This window comes from Ambystoma mexicanum, chromosome 3p (assembly GCF_040938575.1).
Source record: "Ambystoma mexicanum isolate Mex_15411 chromosome 3p, UKY_AmexF1_1, whole genome shotgun sequence".
Lineage (NCBI taxonomy): Eukaryota > Metazoa > Chordata > Amphibia > Caudata > Ambystomatidae > Ambystoma > Ambystoma mexicanum.
This window is the reverse complement of record NC_090925.1, coordinates 195,459,085-195,475,069: the sequence shown is the minus strand read 5'-3', so window position 1 is coordinate 195,475,069 and position 15,985 is coordinate 195,459,085. Positions and strand designations below refer to the sequence as shown.

At 47.2% G+C, this 15,985-nt stretch overlaps 1 protein-coding gene and 1 long non-coding RNA gene across 4 annotated transcripts in view; one reads left to right on the top strand and one right to left on the bottom strand.

Annotated features, from left to right (window-relative positions):
- The window catches only part of PEX5 (peroxisomal biogenesis factor 5), a 349,012-nt gene extending 336,437 nt beyond the window's left edge, over positions 1–12,575 (bottom strand). For both annotated transcript variants that reach the window (XM_069650617.1, XM_069650618.1), the window contains exon 1: positions 12,448–12,575. The gene's annotated coding sequence lies outside the window, so the exon portion shown is untranslated. The remainder of the gene's footprint in view (positions 1–12,447) is intronic.
- Positions 12,576–12,624: 49 nt separating this feature from the next.
- LOC138580239 (uncharacterized) overlaps positions 12,625–15,985 on the top strand; it is a 58,002-nt gene continuing 54,641 nt past the window's right edge. The window contains exon 1 of one of the 2 annotated variants that reach the window (XR_011304214.1): positions 12,625–12,694. This is a non-coding gene — a long non-coding RNA (uncharacterized lncRNA). Of the gene's footprint in view, positions 12,705–15,985 lie in introns of both variants that reach the window. The other variant, XR_011304215.1, reaches the window with a different exon arrangement.

Genomic DNA, 15,985 nt, shown 5'->3' with positions numbered 1-15,985 from the left:
TATGATCGAGGCAGCCAAATCAATGCACACAGAGGCCAGCAACCCCACTCCAGTGCCATGCCACCACCTTACATTCCCATTTCACTAGGGTTGTCATGAGCCCCAATTTCAAGGATCCAATGTCATCATGGCGTCTTGGCTAGTTGCGTGGAATAAGCCTGCCAATCTCGTCCAGAAAAATGCCGCCTTCAGAGGATGTAAAGAATTTGGTCTTCCCTTTGTGTTGGATACAGGGTTTTGCTGGGAACATCGAGTATGGGATACTGCAATCCCCAAGGCGTCTTTTAACCCCTGCAAAGGACCGACTTGATTCCTGCACTGCCACTGAAACATCAGGCTAAACCTTCACTTCATCCCAGTCGTACTGGAGATCTCCTTTCAGTCTGGCCAGACGAAGGATAGTGTTCTAGTCTTTATAGTTCATGAAGCGAACAGTGAAGTGGTCAGGGGGCCGCTCCAGGCACTGGTTGAGCAGTTGGCACACAGTGGTCCCTTTCCACCACAAACTGGGGTGGGGGGACAGCTCGGTTCCCCGAGGAGCTCCTTACACAAGGTTTCAACAAATTCCTCCATCTTGAACTGCCCTGGTTCTCTGATGCCCACCAGACGAATATTTTTCCTGCGGGCTCCTCCCTCCAGGTCCTCGTTCTTGGCGGTCACCGACTTGATCTGTACCTCATGTGGATACTCTGGCGGCAAGTGAAGTTGAACCGTCCTCCAGCCCAGACACTCTGTTCCACCTCGTCTAAGCGATCGCCGTGTTCATCCAGTCGGTGCTGCAGTAGGTCGACCTTACCGGTCCTATGTCCGCCTCTTGCTTAGCTTGGGAGGGGGGACACTGCCAGATGGCCCTTCGACAGCGACTTCTCCGCTTGTGGGTCAGCACTCATTCTTGCCTGGTGCTCTCCCTTGATGCACTCTTTTCCCAAGTTATCTAGCAGCTCCGGATTACGTTGTCGGCACCGGAAGCAGGCTCCAAACTGCCCCCGCTCCCGGGCTGCACTGCCAGGTGCTGCAGAGACTTCCCTCCCACCCCCCATCAGATCCGCTTGAATGGCCTCACGGAGCGGACCACTCGGCCGGTACGGATGGGCACTGCCCCAGTTATCCCACAGCAGGGGAAGCTGGTCACAGGGCTCTCTTCAGCAGGGGACCGCTAGTTCCCCCGCCTCACTCTAAAAATAAAAAAGTTGGGTAGGATTTCTTTCTAAAAGCAAAATGGTGACTTACAAAGAAAGGTAAAATAGGATAAGACTTCAATAGTCTTTTCGACACGATTAGTTCTGCCAGTTCAAGAGAGTTCAGTTCAAAACAAAATTGTTTGGGAAACCTCCAGACAGGTCTCTTACTATAAACCAATGCAGTCTCAAAACTCTTTCCCCAAGCTTCTTAATAGTAGAAAAGAGGATTGTTCACACAATTCCCTTCTTCTGGCTTTTAACACATAGTTCCAATAGGCCTCTCAGGGTTCCGTTCCCCAAGCGTAGGACCCTCTTGATTCAGGTTTCATCAACAGTTCTTAAACAAAAAATCCTATCCAAGTTCTAAAATACAAAATCTTCTCCTTGGCTTGAAAATAATCTCTCGTATCGCTTTAAGGATTTTGCTTCCGCTTCACTTTCAAGGGAGCTGCTGGCCTTTTCAACAACAGAACTGTATCACAGACTTTTAAAAAAACACATAGCTTTCCCTTCTCCTATGTGCGACCACTTGCTCAGCCCCTCTCCTTCATAAAGGTTTCTGATACCCTCTTTACTTTCACACAGTGTTCCTTCTATTTTCTTACTATGTTTTCTTCCAATGCCTCTAGCACGCTCTTCCTTTCACTTGTGCCTCTTGCACACATTTGCTTCTTTTTCTGGTTTCTGTGCCTCTAGCATGCTTTTGCTTTCACTTGTGCCGCTTGCACGACTTTCCCAATTCGCTTCTGCTCTGCTTATCGCTCGTGCTGCTTGCACTTCAGAAATTCTTATTAAAAACTCCTGCTTCAGCCTCACACATGCACCGGGTTTCCCACAACTCTAGAAACTCACTGAATAGTGCAATGCTGACAGGTACGGTTCGCCAACTCCAGCGCTGAGGTCAGGGTCTCACCACCTGCACATCAGACATTCCTGGGACCCTGACACCACCAGGGGGAACAAGCACTTTCCTGGACACGAGCAAAAGGATACAGCCAGACCCAATCCGGCTCCTTGGAGACACGGCTCCCTTGCCACGCTGTAACCCTTCTGACACACCGAGTCAGCGTCTCGGTGTGCTGCTCTCCTCCAGATCTCTAGCGGTCCTCCAGCTGCCAGCTCCTGTATTCCAGCTCCCACGATCCACGATCCACCATCCACTGCTGGCTCCTCTTGACTGGCAGTACTCCACCTTTTATACTAAGTTGAGGGTCAACTGGAGTCAGGTGTGCCCGGTGAATGTAAATTGCCTGACTTTGTTAGAGGGGATTGGTATGATTTGACCGTGGCATACGTTTTTGCAGCGGAATTGACTATGGCCACCCCAATTTTGCTGCAGGAAAAGCATACCAATCCATGCCCCCCCTCATACATCCTCCACAATACATTCCCCACCTGCCCCCACTTACCTTTCAGCGTCCGCTTTCCATCTGACCCTGCAGCATCAGTTCCATTCCAGAAACAACGCTAAAGGGTCCCCTCCTTTGTTTATTTAAAGTCCCCCGCTTCCAATGTCCCAGAAGGGGTGGCCACCCCCGCAACCCCTGTTCCCATTATAACTAGCAAGGGGAGCGGGGGACACCCCTGCAACCCCTGTCCGCTATAATGGAACCATATGGCCCAGTGGACCGAATTTTTGGTTGTACGATCATTTCTTCACTTGTCGTCGGGAAAGTGGTGAGGTCGTTGCAGCCGGGCTCCACCGGTGGTGTCGTCGTTGCAGATGGCTCAGCTTCTCCCATCTTCGGATTTCTTAGGTCCTGTGGCGACTTGAAGTTCCAGTCCCAAAAGCCCTGCTTTTATGCAGAAAACCCCCCATTGAACAGCCTAGCTGTAACTCAAACATGCTAAGTGGTGAGCAGGGCGGCTCAGCACTGGCCCAATCAGAACAGAGTGTGACTTGAGTTGCTAAGGCAACGCAGTCCAGGGTGCCAATTCTCCCACCCACACATCCTGTGGAACCCAGACAGAGTGGCACCAGTTGGAGGGCTTCTGTGGAGAAGCCCGCCAAAAAGTGGAACAAAGGGCCCGACCTTGGTTGGAGTTACAGAGACGGACACAAACGCCATTTTAGAAAAGAGTTCTGGCAAAAAGACCCAACCGGTGATTTAATATTAGATAAATAAAGCGGCGGTATCTTTAACATTGCACCAAAAAGTGGTGCATTTAAAATCAATGGGAAAATCCCATAGGAAATATTCCGGTGGAATATTTTGTGTGGTAACCACTGCCACCAGCCAGAAACTCGACAAGGGGGATTGGACAGTGCCCCCTTGGAAACAGAACCAGGGGCAATCGAATTAACCCCTTCCAGTACTTCCACAATATGATGGTTTGTACTGGTTCTGTTCACAATTTTGTACTAGTAAAGTCAATGGTGACTTTACATGCCCTGGGAGACAGTAGTCAGTCCCAGGGTATGGAGTCTATGTTTGGGGGTCACTATGACACCCCTGTGTTACTGCACGGAGGGTGCTGTGTAACACACACACAAAAACAGATGATACCCTATGGAGTAAAAGACCCCATAGCCCATAAGCACACAAAAAGTCAAAGACATACCTCAAATCATGCCTAAGAGTGGGAGGAAAAGAGTCTCACTCTTAGCAGGAGAAAAAAACAAACCCCAAAAATCCAGCAAAGCTGCTGGGGGACTCACTAGGTTTGGGAAATTAGACTTAAGAGAATTCTCCCTAACAGATGCCAAGAGCCCGAAGTTAACTGGAGGCACGGGCAGACTGGTAGGGAGACAGGGGTAGTTAAAGGGTCTCTGCGTAGCCCCAGGTTAACTCGCAACAAGACAAAATTGTGAATAGGGTCGCTGACCCACATAGTGGAGATTTGTGCTTCCGAGGAAAGCTTCAGCTCAATGATAGCCCCAAGGACACTGAACTACATAGGTAATATTTGTGCATCCGAGGAAAGTATCCTCGTCGCAGTGGTAGGGAAATGTCCACCGACAACCAGAGAAGTATTTGGGACTTTAATAATATTGTGAGAGAATAACAAAACAAACATCAAGTTGAAAGATACAGAAAATAACTTTCATAGACCAGGAGAAGGGAGCAATTCTCTTGAAGAAGAAACTTAAGCCCTTTGAATACACTCCAAGACGACAGGGGAAGGGAGTCCTTCCCCATGGCTTTGATGTGAACTATATTGGAGTGTGCAGACCAATACCAGGAGAAGGGAGTCATTCTCCTGGTCCCGAGTGTTGAGTTTGTTAAGGAAAGCGTCCCGTGGGCGCTGTGTACCTGTAATTCCAGATGAGGCACGCGGAGATGTAGCCAGTCTGTCCAGGAAGATGAAGAGGAGGAGGGGTGGCGCAAGGAACCAGTCCAACACCCACCCATAAGAACACTAGGTCGGAGGTGAACCGGCTCCCAATGCCACGAATGAGCGGTTCCCTGATTAACGTGGCGTCAGGACAGTGCAAGCACTGACGGGGAAAGCCGACTTCTTGATGGACGTGGATCTCTGGACTTCGGAGGGTGATGTTGGTCTTCCAGAGATGAGGTGCTGCGCTTAAATAGCAGACGGTGGTCTTCGGAGGCAAATTACCCAGGCAGAAGCTGGAGGCAGGGCACAACAATCCCAGAGGAGTATAGGGACAGAAATACAAGGCAGGGTTCAACTGGACAGGTAAGCACCCAGAAGCCAGGGAAGCAAAGGGACTCTGGAACCCCAGGGAACCAGAAGAACCAGGGAGACGGAAAGACCAAGAAAAACCTGAGAGTGGGGAAGACCAAGTAGACAGGGAGGCAAAAGGGACACCTAAGGAACAGAGAACCCAAGGAGGCAAGAAGGCCAAGGACCCGAAGGGCCAGGACAGCCCAAGAGAACCAGGAATAGGATGCTGAAGGCAAGCAAACAGGAACTAGCACAGAGAACACTTGAGACTAGCAATGAGGAAGCAAACCGCATTGAGACGCGGTTTACCTTCTGTGATCGAAGCCCTAATGAGGGGTTGTGCCCAGAACGAGGCTTGCAACGCAAGCTTGCATTGCCTCGAGAGTCTGACGGACCACGCATGCGCGGAGGGCAGGACACAGCCACCCGCGCAAGTCCATGTACACAGTGGTACCCAAAAAAACAGAGGCCGCGAGAGAACACAGCCTCCCCAGCCGGTATCTAGGGCAGACCCTCCATGATGGTTACTGCCTGACCTGGCGACCCCGTCTCGGCATCCGGGTAAGTGGCATGACAGAGTTGTACAAAAGTTTTGTTGGAACCACAAGTCGGGGGAAGGGAGTCATTCCACCCGGCATCTTTTTGAGAAAAAAAAAAGATCGTTTTTGGGGCACCAAGATAAGGGAGTAATTCTCCTGGACAAGGAACTTTGTTGGCCTATTCTTTAGTTGTACTGTAAGGGATAGAGGTAGGTTGTGACACAGGAAGGTGGAGTTTGATTTTGACAGACATTTGGACAGATCCTTTACTATTAGTTTGAGGCAGGGAAAGCCCTCTTAGAAGATAAGGATAGTGAGGGTTTCTTTTTACTATAAATAAAAGTACATAGGAACCACCATGCCACCCTTGCATCAGCTTCCTTCGTCTACAGCTGGCGCACACACAAACACTTGCTCTGATCAACGAATACCTCACTTTTCTTCAATTCAATGCACACTCTAATCCATTGTCCTTCCTCCTCCTATGACCTTACCTGAACAACCCACAACTTTCTGTTTCCTGTTGCCCTCCTCATCTTCGCCCTCCTCATCTTCACCCTGCTTCTCCCATTGGTTTACTAACCCTGGCTACCCACACCCAGGAGGCGTTACAAATAATAGTTACAAGTAGTGGGTTATGCCCCACCCATTTTCTTTGCACAGGGCTGCTGTGTGGTGGCAATGGAGGCCCGCAATGCAAAGTGTCCACATTAGTATTAAGGCCTGGGCGTGGCTCCCCCCTCTCCCAAGGTAAGTGTAGTATCTTTCATGAATTGGTGTTCCGTTAGGGGGGGTTGGGAGGGAGTGGAAGGTGGCATTTGACTGGAATGGCGGTTAGATGGACCTTCTGCAACTAATCACAGACAGCTGTTAGATGCTTGAGATGGTCTTCCCACGTGGTGCTAAACATGTCTATGTCGTCCAGATATGCCTCACTAGATAATCAGCAGGGGACCAATTAGTCTCTGGAAGGTTCATGTACCCGTGAAGTCACAGACTGACTTGAAATCGGCCCTTGGAATGGAGTAGGAAGTTTTAGGCTGTGCTTAATCACCCAATGGAACCTGCCAATACCCCTTAGTTAGGTTATGGGCGGAAATCAATTTAGTCTTTCCAAGGTTCTTGACCAGTTCATCAGGGGGATTGGGTAAGCGCCAAACCGGAGATTTAGATGAGGCTCTCGAAATTAATAAAACATCTCCATGCACGGTCAGGTTTCGATAACAGGACCTACATGAGTAGACTAGTCACCAAGACTATGATTATTACCAGGTCGAGCATCTTCTTTAGTTCTTCCTTAACCATTTGTTTTCTGACTTTGGGGCAATTGGTACAGCTTGAGACGCGTCACCCTCTGCGTAGGGGTCTGGATTTTATGCACGCACCCAAGCTACAGAGAAAACACGTCTGGGTATTTTCCATTCAGTTGAGCGAGTGCTTGGTGGCTGATCGTGGAAAGGCCCACGGACATGACCCCATGCACTTCAATGGACATGGGAGTTTTTCGGGTGTTATTAGAGTGCAGCAATGGGAGTTGGGGATTGCTGTTTTCTTTCCATCCTTTTAGTTTGTTCACAAGGTAAAACAGTGAAGGTTTTCTACAAAATGGCTTGTTGGAAGTTGTAGATGAGGTGAGTGACCACTTCAATGATCATGCCATCTGGACAATGGCTTACTTTGGGTGATGGTTCTTCTCCCCATCACCCTTTTTCTCTTCTATATGGAAAGTATGCAATCTTATCTTCTTGCAGGATTTCTCTTGCTAATTCTGGGCATCTTGCAGGTGGGTTTGTACCAATCTGCATACTTTCTCCATATATTGTGTGTTCTGACCACTGGATGGACACTGGTTTGTTGACTAACTGGTCCTTCCCATTCCTCCCGCACGATATCCAACGTGCTGCAGGGGTTTCGACCATACACCAACTCTGTAGATGACTGGGGTGTTTTCCAAATGGCAAACAGAGCCCAATGGTTCAGGTCATCCCAGCTGCATCCATCCTCAGCAACCAGCCTCCTTAGGGTATGCAGTGATATTATTGAATTATGAAACAAAGAATGAATTTTGAATGAACCCAAAATATCTATAAAAAAAATAACTAAAAAATAAATAAATAAGGTACATATGGAGTTGGGAATGGGAATAGTAGTTTTTGGGGTTGGGGAAAAGTATTTAAGAAAAGGGATTTAGGGGGGGAAACATCGAAAAGAAATGTGTTTTTATAGATGTTTTGGGTTCGTTCAAAATTGATCCTTTGTTTCATAATTCAATAAAATCCCGTGTAACCTTTCCTTAGGATCAGTTTTGAGGTCTGGTTGAGTCTTTCCACAAGGTCATGGGGATGGTAAATCTAGGTTTGGAGGTTATTTACGTTCCATCAGCATCTACATGTCACCCATCAGATTTGACATGAACCTTCTTCCTTAATCAAGTAGAATCTCAGCCCACTCTGATGAAGTAAAGTGTAAGGACCTTGATAGTTGTTGTTGTACTTCTCTTCAAAGAAAAGGCTTCAGCACATTGGGTTGCATAGTCGACAATTACCAAGATCCATCACCCCGACCTACAGGGTTCCAAGGGGCTGAACTAGGTCCATGCCAATAGTAAAGAAGGAGACTTCTGTACTTTGTAGTACGGATCTGGGTACATTATTTGGAGAGGTCGTTTGGCACATAAGACAGCTGGAGTAGAAGCGCTCAACTTCAGCATTTACCCCAGGACAGTAGAACCAGCTGAGAAGGGTCTTCTTCAGCCAGGGATGCTCCCCCATCAGATTAGAATGGCCTGAAACTTCTATGTTATCAATAGTTGGTGCCGTCACTCTTGAGATTTACATTAACTCTATACAGGAGTAATCTTTTGTCGATGAAATGCAGTCTCTTCAAAATTCAGGTCTCGGCATCTGATACCAAGATATTTTGAGCTGGTTTAAGAAGCGGATGCGTCCTTTGGGCTTCAGCGAAGTCCATGGAGGTGGGACCTGAGAGTCTTCAAATGAGGTTCTCTGTTCTTGTGCCACTGCCATTTCACTGAACCCGGCATTTGCTCGTTTGGTGGTATCTAGTGCTTCTACCTCGATGTCTGGTATGCTGATTCTCATGCAGTGGAGCAGCCACTGGAGGGGGACTTTGGTCTCAGTTATAAGCAGATATTCAACCCCCCCCCCACCCAAGCTCACGCGAGCCATACATTTTCAGGAGTTGTGGGTTAAGATAATGGTCCAATAGCATCTCACCCAAGACAAACTACATAAATTCAACCCAACTGCGTCAAAGCTCTACTGGGATGTGGGGAACTGGGATTGTGGAATACAGCCTTATTGGGACATAGTCCGTGCAGCAATGAATAGTATTTTTGGGAGTCAGATGCCGGACAACAGAGATAGCCACCCTGTAAATGGGTGGGGTTCTGGAAAATCTACCCTCAAAAGCTCAAAGAAAGACATACCTCATCTGGATAGTGGCGGCATACCTCATCTGGAGAGTGGCGGCAATGCTTGTGGTGGCATACAAAGGGAAACAAAAAGCTGCTCCCAAAGAACACAAATGGGTTAATAAAATCTGGAACTTTGTGGCACTGGAGCGGGTGGCCCATTTGATTCAAGGGGATCACCAAAGGTTTCTCTCGGACTGGGACATTGTCCTGCATCGGGCCTCATGGGGCCCGAGGAAAATGAGATTGCTGGGGTGAGTACTCGCTCCACTTGGGGAGGACACCTTCACAGTAATCTGGGAGGAGATATGGCTGATGTTCCTATGGTAGGCGGGGACTATGGAGAAGTTTCTAAAAATGGTACAAGTGCCTGTATACCGGCAGGCAAGAGAACTGGCCACTCACAGAAACTCGGGACCGGTAGCCATCAAGTTTATTTACTCGGGGGTGGGAACAGGACTGGGTGCGTTGTTGGTTATATGTGTTGGGATGTGATGTGGGGAGGGGAGAAGGTGAGGGCAAGAAGGAGGGTTACATGTGTTCTTATTGTTGACAATGCCAATAAAATCATTTGTTTTAATTAAAAAAATGCATTGTTACTTTGCTGCCCTCAACAGCCAAAATCAGCTCCCTTGCCCAGCACAAACACACGCACAATCTTTGACTCAACATTTAATCGCTTGTTCACACACAGCATTAAATAACTCATTGCATGAGAGGATCAGAAGTGACAATCCCATTCATTTTGTATCCCCAACTGTTCCAAATAGGCACAAGGAACTTTTTTATCCCCCTGTGTTTTGTGCACCTCTTTTTAAAATCGGGATTTATTTGAAAATGCCCAGAACCCCCTTTCCTCCCTCTGCCTTGCGCAGTTGTGCATTTGGTGGGTAAAGAGCACCTCAATGTGCACAACTATGATGCACACATTTAAACATCCTTTGTGCACGATTCACCACTTTTTTTGGCATCAGTTGCATCAAACCCAATTTGAAAATCGTGACACAATGGTTTATCCCTATTGATCACTTCTTTACACTACACATTCATTTCAGAGAGTGTGGTTCGAGGTGTCTGTCAGAGGGGAATTAGGAATGAGAATGGACACATGGGAAGGAAAGGGTGCATGGGGTTTTTATTGTTTCTGTAGTCATTAACTCAAGATTTGATCATGAGCAGGTATTGTGTTAAATATCTGTGACTGGAATTGTTGGCCCCAGAGTATGTACTGTACATGCCATTATTGTCGCAGAGCAAGTATTGTACTGTACTCCAAATACAGAAATACCCAGAAGCCAATAACATCCTTGAGCTACGTCAGTTTGGTTTCCATCCGAAACATGGGACGAAAACAGCACACCTGGATTTAAAAGTCCAAATGGACGACCTCAAAGATAAAGGGAAGCTAGCCCTTCTTCTCCTGGACCTCTCGGGTGCATTTGATCTTGTGGACCACAATATCTTATGCAAACACTTGGCCTCAGCTGCACAGTTCTCCCCCAACGCCACCCTATGGATAAAGCCATTTCTAACAGACAGTACAATGAAAGTCTTCTCCCTTAAAGCGGAAGCACCACCCATTATTGTCTTGTGTGGAGTACCCCAAGGACCGTGCGTCTCCCCGACTTTGTACAATATTTTTACAAAGCTACTATTTGACCGTCTTGACGACCTAGGTGTCACCTACACGAACTACGCAGATGACACACAAATCCTCATAGCGATCACTGGCGACCGCAATTCAGACACAGCCACAATTAATGCCATTTACCTTACCATTCAAGCCTAGATGGCGCACCACAGGCTATGCTTAAATGACGGCAAGACTGAGTTGCTCCTCATAGGCTCTCAACTCAGGCTTGCCAAACTAAATGATGCCTTCAAATCTGTTAACATTGATGGTTATACCATCAAAGTCTCTAACGAGGTAAAAACACTAGGGTTTTATTTGGACTTGTCACTTACTCTCACTACACAAGTAAACGCAACAACTTCTGCCACAACCTACACCTGCAAACTAATCAACGCATGCAGACAATTCCTATCTCCCGACAGCTGTATTACCCTGGCCCGAGCCCTATACGAAGATCAATAAGATCCGTAAACTCCAGGTTTTGCAAAACAATGCCCTCCGAGCCGGACTCAAAATCCTCAGATCAGCGCATATCTCTGCAACAAGACAAACTCCACTGGCTGCCGGTACAAGAACAAATCACGTTCAAAACACTAACCTTGACACACAAATGTCTTCACCGGGTGCCCCTCCACCCCCCCCACCCCGCCCCACAACTACTTGCCAGATAAAAATCACAATACCACATCGTGCTAGGCTGACTAGAGCAGCCTAATTACAGCTCCTTGCACTCCCAAGATTCAACCTCCAAAATGCGGGTGGCAGTAGCTTCCGTACGATTGCCAGCCAGCAATGGAACACCCTGCCAGTCCAATTAACAGCACAAGAATCCTTCTGGATATTCCATAGACCACTCAAAATGCACCTCTTTCCTCACTCAAGCCCTGGGTAATTAAAGCACCCCACCCATGCCAGCTGAACACATCGAACTCCCTCTATTCATCTGTGTACTCCCTTATGTACCTTTGTAAGTATTGTATCTAGAATAATGCACCTGAACTGCATCTACTATGCATTATGACTATTGTATATATGTAACCTAAGCAACAATGTGTCACCTTTTTTTGTAAAACAGCATCCAGATGCCTTTGGTCTTGACGTGCTATATAAGCTACAGAATAAATAAATGAAATATTTTGTCTGTAGTTCTACGCCCCAGGGCAGGTATTCTGTCATATGGAACGGATTAGCAGGTACTGTCAAACACAATGGGCCTGATTCATTGATAATTTTCCTATAGTATTGCGCCATTATAAGACACTTGCATGAATCAGGCCCAATGTGTTCCAGGGCAGGTAATGTGTCTGGAATCGGTATCCCAGATCTGGTACTGTGTCTGTAATTATTTGCCCCAGGGCAGGGATTGTCAGATGTAGCTGATGAGCAGGTAAGTGGTAGTACTATATCGGAAGTCATTAGCTCATTGTGTCTGCACTCATTCGGACTAGTCAGTTACCATCAGCGCTAGAGAAGGAAGTGTCTGCTGCTATTCATCGCGGTGCCTGCAGCCATTAGTCCTAGAAAAGACTGTGCTGCAGTTATTATCCACTGAAGGGTCACTAGATCCAGAGAAATTACGGGATCTGCCCAATTAGCCCTGGGGAACCATTACTTTCAGAGTAGGCACTGGAAACAGCACACGCCTGCAATTATTAGCCGCTGTCGGTATTAAGGTCACTTATACCAGAGCATGGGCTGTGTAGTAGCTGCACAGCAGTTACTGTGTCTGCGAGCATCCCAAAGCCTGAACTGTATGGTAAATGTGCTTCGGGACATCTATTGTATCTACAATACCAACAACAGGCTGCCCTGTGCAATTTCAAAACCAGATGTTTAGAGAGTCTCGCACTTACAATTTTTTATTTCAACTTGTGATGAGTAGAATACAACGAATTACAGACGTGCATTTCCAGAGGTTGCAAAAGGGCTCCTCTTTCCAATATAACAAAGAGGCGAGAATGAACGGGGTTAATGGATACTAAAATAAATGCATACCAAATTCATTAGAAGAGCTGCATCGCATGCACTCACCTAAGGCTGCCTGGAGACCGAAAAGGAGTGATTGGTAATGGGAGGCCTTATGTTGCTTTCATTATACATTGAAACACACATTTAAAGTCCTCATGAGACCCGATGGCATTGTCTTAGTTGAAGAGTTTGCCTACACTTTCTGAAATGCCTTTAACGCGTGATGACGTAAGAACGTTGTTTACGTAGGACGTCTAGTGCTCAGGGAGAGATCATGGATGAAGGGGAACCCTGTGACATGCACAGGCAGGTAGGTGCCGGTGGGTTTGTTTTTCTTATTTTGATTTTGGCTGCAGCAACAGCAGGCCTTTGTGTGTCTTCTTGGCTGGTAAATAGGCTTTTTTTTGCAGTGCTTAACTGAGCCTGTGCATTACGAGCCATTGACCCCCATGCGCACGCTCAGTCAGTGGCGTGATGGGGGCGTGGCCACAAAACAGGAAATAATAAATGCAGATTAGGTGCGCAATTTCCTCACCTAATCGCGGTTCCTTCCCGAGCTGTCACTGGAGCAATTTGCTCATCCTGTTTTCTTTCTTCTGAACATCACTGGGGTGGCAAGGGTGTGGGTGTGGGAACATCACTGAAGAAGCAGTCATTCTACATACTGGGCACGTTATTGGTGTACAAATGTGCATTTAAAAAAAAGTAATGCTGCTGAAACGCATTCACTAGTTTATTTTGATTTTTTTTTTTTTTTTTTTTTTTTTTTTTTTTTTTTTTAATGTTGGAACACCACGTCAATACTCCGTAATTTGTGTGCCCCTTGCTTTGTGTATTAACACAGGTTATATTTATAAAGATGTTATGTTGGTCATACTGGTTAATCACAAATAAATGCTTTGTGCTGACAGAAGTTATTAGAAATTAAACTGTGGCTTCATGGGTGCCAACGTTTGATTTTCACTGCAGAGGCAGAAATCCCCCCACCTCCGCCCTGAATATTAGCAATCAATCCCCTGGCCAAACACATTTTGTAGCACTTCCTTTTTTTTTTAAAGGAATTGCAAAAAGTCATACGATTAACAAGTTTTGCATATATAACATCTCAGCAATGATCTGTCAACCTGCTGAACTACCCCGGTAACCATCCATTATAGAGCGAGTCTATGCTTCCCGTGATGTACTAAAAATCACTGCATTACCAACAGTACTTTGGGTGCACCACTGCCACAGAAGTGATTTAAAGGGCCTGCATGGGGCACCATGTACTGCAGAGAAGCCAGGGGCCCTTGTGTCTGCCATAGTAGCCACAGAAGACTCTGCTGCTACTTCAGCGCTGTCACTGAACTGCAGTAAAAGCTAAATGGCTATTACTCGATGTTTCCAAAAGTTAGCTCGGTGGGTTAAATACTACTGTGTCCGATTCTATGTAAGTTATGTAGATGAATGATTGGGATGCCAACCGGCTGGACTTCTCAACTATTCTAAGCAGATTTCACGGTTCCAGTTTCCGGCTCTAATTGGCGCCGTTTCCTGAAAAGTAAAATGGCCGGAAAGCTTATACGGCACTACTGGCGTTTGCCATGGCGCCTGCAGGAATGTCGTGGCCTGAAGCGGCGCAACGTTCTCAAGCTATCGTGCTCCTATACTGTTACCATGGTTGCGCGATGCAGTCCAGCGTTGCGCACACACACCTACATCATCTTAACACGCTCAGCCCGGAAGCATAAAGATGCATGCATTTCACTTGGCAAGTGCTTCTGATTGAAGTTAGTTCCCCGCTTCCCGTTCATTCATTTCTTGCTCCCGGATTGCTGTTTCTTGGTTACTGACCCCTGCTCTTCTACGACTTGCCTTTGATTCCGGATTTCCTCCTGTGTAATGTACGACCTTGCTTTTTGGATTACGATTTGTACTTGTTTTCTGGCTGATTACCTGGTTTTGACACGTTTTGTATTACAGATTCCCTTCTGGCTGGACAGATATATTACCTTTCCATTTAATAATAATAATAATTAATTTGGCATTTATATAGCGCTACAAACCCTCGGGTATCTGAGCGCTGCTTATTATTACCCATGGTGTGTGGTGCTCATTTATCAACCTCGGAAGGATGAAAGGCTGAGTTTGGCCCCGCCGGGATTCGAACCTGCATTAGCAGACTCTGCACCGGTGTCCAAGTGAGCGCTCTACTCACTGTGCCACTTGACTGGCAGAGAACTTTGGACGCCTTATTGTAACTCACTGCTCCTCTGTCTCCCATTAGAGCGCCCTTGTTCCGTTCAAGAATTCAGGTCCTTACTGTAATTTTGTAATTGTATTTTATTTATATAGCGCACCGAGCCCTGAGCCAACTGTGCACATTTCTTGGGTACATATTGTTAAGATGGATTTCTAAACTCTGACCTTGTGGGCAGAAGTTCAGAAGGCCAGCCTAGTTTCTTGGAACAGGATAACCTCTGGACAAGCCAGACCAATCAAGGTAGCTTTGACAGGCAGTCAAGGCAATGTCTCAGGAGGGGTGAGGGTGACTGAAAGACCTCAATGAGCACACAAAGCAAGGACACTTACAAATTACTCCAGACAGGTGTTATATCAAAAATATAGACACATTTATTACAAGGCCTTTGTAACATAGTCCATAGCAACAAAATCACAGTAACACTAAGTAAACCAACACATCTCAATCCATACACTATATATGCAAGTGCATGCGGTTGTGCCAATGGGCAGAATATGGTCTCTTCAGGGGTCTCTAGCAGCTCGGGAAGGTGGATGAGGCGATGCAGAATAAGTACCCACTATTCAGGAAGGACCTCCACTTGAAGGCAGAGGCAGTTCGTGAGTTCGGGATGGAGTCGCTATTTCACAATAGCAGTGGAAAGGAGAGGGGCCCTCAGGGGCCACTTGTATGTAAAAATTGGCCCTTGCGCTAGGGTCCACCGGTTTGGGTATTGAGTACTCACCGGTCCCTGACGCAAGCGGACCCAACCTTCGGCAGGTCATTCCACTTCGCTTGCAGGTTGGAATGCGGCAAAAAGGACGTCTCGGCACGTTTTAGTTCCTGAGATACAGCGATGATTCCCAAACCGGACAGTGGTGATTTCTCCACTCCGGGTGGATGAATCGACCCAGTTTCACTGCAGCAGGCTTCAGGGGCAAGAGGGTCACAAATGCAGTGGATTTTCAAAGAACGTTGCCGCGGCAGGGCAACAGGGTAACCGCGTTTACTCCAGTCCTGGTGCACTCGTCTCACTTCAGACCTGGGAACACCAAGTGTACGAAATTTGGGGTGAGGGTGCCGTGGACACAGACCTAGCAGGATACCAAGTTTCGAGGGCCTCTGCGAAACGGCGGCAGTGACAGAGCAAGGGCCCTGTGCAAGCTGGTCTGCCCACTGGTTGGACCAGGGACACTTCCGAGAAAGCTTACTTGCAGGGTTTGATGAAGGTGCAGAGAATAGTTGGTCCCACTATTTCAAGGGGTCGAAGCGTCTTCGCAGACCTTCTAGGACGACCAGATGCAGAGGGGTCCCACGGGGCGACAGCGGGCTCAGGGTGCCAAACCGTCCAGCGGGTCACCAGCGGTTCCTCAACTCAGC